Below are 4,128 nucleotides of genomic sequence, written 5' to 3' on the forward strand. Positions count from 1 at the left end.
TTTTAAAGATAGCTTCATTTGCTTTTGACCCATTAACCATTTCTGTAAGAAGAACTTTTTTTTCCCAACATACTTGTAATCATTGTATAATGTAGAATTTTATTTTTAAGATAATTAACATTACAGTATATTGAGGTTTTTCCCCCCCAGATCATTGGGATTGTGTGATTTGAAACTGTTTTATTTTGTAATATTATATTATTGGCATAAAAATAATGCTTTATTTCATTTCCAGCCAAAGGTAACAAGTGCTTCTCTAATTTGAGTGCTGATTTCTTTGTGTTTGCACAAAAACTGCTGTGTTTCAGGCTGTGCAGAACTCCTAAAATAAAGAAAATTATACATAAAAAGATTCAAACTAATTATAAGTTTTAGATAAAGCACGAAATTTCAGTGATTTGTTAACTGAGGTCAATTTTCCTATCAGCTACATCAACTTCCAACATTCCTTATATAACGTTGGGTGTGTAACTCCCAAATGTGTCCGGTAGATGGTGCTGTTTCTCTGGAATAATAAGCGCTTCCATCATATAGGATGAAGTCTGTGGACCCCAGGGTGGTCTCCACGTGTAGATGCACGTGTCAGAGAAAATAACACGTTTTTCGTTATATTCTGTAAATTAAGGTGATTTTAAAAAATTATAAGTATAACAGCAAGTTATATTCACATGTTGAGGTTTCTGTTTATTCCCTTTAAGATAGAAAAAGGGGATAAATTATAGTACATATTAATTAAAACAACCTAATAATATTAAAATAATTTTTTTCTGGCATATTTGATTGAAAAATTTAATTTAAAATGTAAAAATATTAATTAAATGCATGTTTTCTGGCATTTGGTGATGACCAACAGGTTAATCACATCTCCAAGCAGGATTCTGAATTGTTCTAGAAGTGCTGCACGTTCGGGGCCATCATGTGACGGTCCCTGACTGAACGACTCTCCGCGCGGCGCCCAACCAACCGGAAGCGCGGAATGATTTCTCCACGACAGGCAAGGGCGGATAAGAAAAAAGGAGGAGGGATAAAAACATCAAAGAGCCGCTTATTATATGATTAACAGCTCGCCTAACGAGATTTGACAAAAGAAGAGGAGAAAAATCTCTAAATCTGTCACTAATCCTTCAATTTCTGGGATTATTCTTTGGAAATGGGATCTACCTTCAGGGTCCCCACCTGCTGGGCACCGTAATGGTGGTAAGTATTCACATATATTTGACTAAAAGCTTCAAATATAGGTAATATTCAGCCTTAGATGGACTCTTTCCTATATATTTTTATAGTTAATTTAATCTGACGTCACGTTTTAAGTATCTTCTAGATAAAAACACATCAATGATTAAAGCTTTGGTGTTTTTTAATTAATTTTCTTTGATATCCCTCCGCTAATTGCGCGCGTGCCAAGCTTATTAAGCCTTTGCAGAATTGTTTTTTTCCATTAAAAATATATAATAAATACATTTAAAGGGTAAAATGTGTTTTTCATCGATTCAAGCTCGGTCAATGTCAATAAAGGAGAAGTTTAATCATAATTACCAATTAATTTATTCTCTAGTCGTGATAAAACAAACCTGTTTGTGGAAGAAAAACATATAACTGTGGTAGAAATGGGTTTATTTTTATTTTATTGAATGTATCCCTATGTGACGCAGAAAGGGACAGAAATCACAGGTTTTAAGCAGGTAGAGAAAACCTGTGACAAAGGTTATAGTGGAGGGGGGGAAATAAAATGCCCTTCCATCTATTTTTGGAAAATCAGTGCGTGAAGTTGGTAAAATGACAACACTGGACACACATCTGTGTAGGACACGCCCAGAGCCATTCAGAACCGTTTGTTCAATTAATCCAGATTTTTTTTAAAGCCTCGGATTTACCTACGTAAAAAAATGGAATCATTATAAAAAATTTTTTTAGATGAAGCCTATTTAAACTAAGGTCGACCTGTTTGAAAATGAGTCCTTTTGCGCTTTGCAGAAACACACTGTTCGCCAGAAGACTGTGAAGTTGGCTTCTGATTCGGCCCTCCATTAAAGGGCTATTTTACCTATTTTTTTTAACTACACACATTTGTTACTTAAGTAGAAGTATAGATGCTGCAGTTTAAAAACACTCTGGGAAAAGTTGAAGTATCAACCTGACCTCTTTACTCAAGTAAAAGTGAAAAAGTATGTGCTCATTAAAAAAATAATGCAACCTCTTTTGGCATTTACTTAAACACATTTAGTTACTTTAACACAATTGTTTTAAGTCCTACCCTGCTAACATGAAACAATTGTGTTAAAGTAACTAAATATGATAAAGTAAATGCCAAAAAAGGTTGCTTTTTCTTTTTAAGTGAAGTATAAAAGTATAAAGTATCCTTTAAAAGAAAACAGCCAGATGCCACTATATGAATTGAAAGCTCAATTTTACGACTATTTTAAAATATTCTTTGAGATACAGTAGGGTCAAGGATGTCCCGATACGCTCTCGCCTGTGTCCGACCTTTCAGACATTTCAACATCTTTTTCTGAATCCTACATTGTAGCATGGCATAGATAATTCACGTTTACAGATTGAAGAACACCTGCTTGCTTCTGATGATTTCCTTTAGCTAACCAATGAGTGTTTACGTTATATGACTCATCCAATTACACTAGTTTTCACTAGATGTGGATGGAGCCAATGATCTGCATTGGATGGAGCACATGACGTGAAATAAATATTTATAAACATTAAACCGAAGCCAAGAGTAACGAGTAACGTTTGTTTTAAAAATGTAAGGAATAGAAAGTACAGATACTTGTGTGAAAATGTAATGAGTAGAAAAATAAGTAATGGAGTAAAGTATAGATACCTAAAAAGTGTACTTAAGTACAGTAACAAAGTATTTGTACTTCGTTACTTGACACCTCTGGTATTTTCAACATGCAGATCATTTTAAAATGCATAAAACCAAAACAAAGCCACATCAGAAGTTATCCTCGTGGGAATTGATGCCATTTTATCCTGAGCTTTACGTGTTTTTTTTTTTACAGTGTCCTGTCTGGCAATGTGGCAATAAGAATAATTGTCTAGATGCCAAAAAGAGCCCAACATATTTTACTTTCACAAGTGTAGCAGTATAGCAATATAGCAGTATAGCCATATAGCTCCACTTGTTTCATGCATATAAACTGCTTTATTATAATTATGCAGGGAGTTTTACAGTTTATATGGACACTGCAATGTAAGTAGACAGAAAAACAGAAGAAGAAAAGGAAAAAAGAAAAAAAGAAAAACAAAGAGAAAAGATGAAAGAAAGAAGAGATAGAAAGGAGACAATGACAAAACATTTTCAGTCTGCTTCATCNCTTCTCTTTGTGTCACCCACAGATGTTTTCTCATTTTCACCATTTAGATGTTCAATTGAAATTAAATTTAAGAACTGTAAAAAAAATTAATTTGTTGTTTTTTAATTATTTGATGCTGCCACTGCCTTGATTGACAGTTGGCGCAGTGTTCAAAGCTTTGAAAGCTTCATTTCGAATTCTTCCATTGTTCTTAAAGCCATTATGGTTGTTAGTTTGTCTCATCTGGTCACCAAATCTCACCAGAACACATGCTGGTGTTACAAATTTCACCTCAGCTGGAAGGTGTGGATTTTTGATGCAGATTGACCTGGCAAAGGTTCAGCTTCATTTTGACTCTTCTACAAAATGAAACTCCTTATGATTAAACAAGATAATAAAACATATATATTTGTATGTTTTCCAAATAGTTCGAGCCTGTCCAAAAGTATAAACATTAAAAAAATATATTATATTTGGGTCACAGTGCAAAAATATGTTTTTAATTTCCAGCTGATGGTAACAGAAAATGTGCACCATTGCCAAGAAGTTGACATTGTTTCACAACAACCTCGTTAACTCTGTAAATAAATTTTCCTTTTCCCTTAAACTTAAAGTTGTTCTTGAAAATGAACATATCCTTCCATTAAAGGGTAGAATAAATTGAAATTGTAATACTGAATAAAAATAAAAGTTCCAGAAATGTTCACCTGTTGACAGGTGTGTTGGTTTTACTGTTCGTGGGCAGGTACTGGAGTTTGGAACCATTTCTTTTAGGATTATTTAAAGAAAAAAAACTCAAAATCAATATATTATTTTA

General features: G+C 33.5%; 1 protein-coding gene across 3 annotated transcripts in view; it reads left to right on the top strand.

Annotated features, from left to right (window-relative positions):
* Positions 1-982: 982 nt before the first annotated feature.
* The window catches only part of LOC107087192 (sodium channel protein type 2 subunit alpha-like), a 64,592-nt gene continuing 61,446 nt past the window's right edge, over positions 983-4,128 (top strand). For all 3 annotated transcript variants that reach the window (XM_015378623.1, XM_015378651.1, XM_015378642.1), the window contains exon 1: positions 983-1,197. The gene's annotated coding sequence lies outside the window, so the exon portion shown is untranslated. The remainder of the gene's footprint in view (positions 1,198-4,128) is intronic.

This window comes from Cyprinodon variegatus, unplaced genomic scaffold, assembly GCF_000732505.1.
Source record: "Cyprinodon variegatus isolate N-32 unplaced genomic scaffold, C_variegatus-1.0 Scaffold9, whole genome shotgun sequence".
Classification (NCBI taxonomy): domain Eukaryota; kingdom Metazoa; phylum Chordata; class Actinopteri; order Cyprinodontiformes; family Cyprinodontidae; genus Cyprinodon; species Cyprinodon variegatus.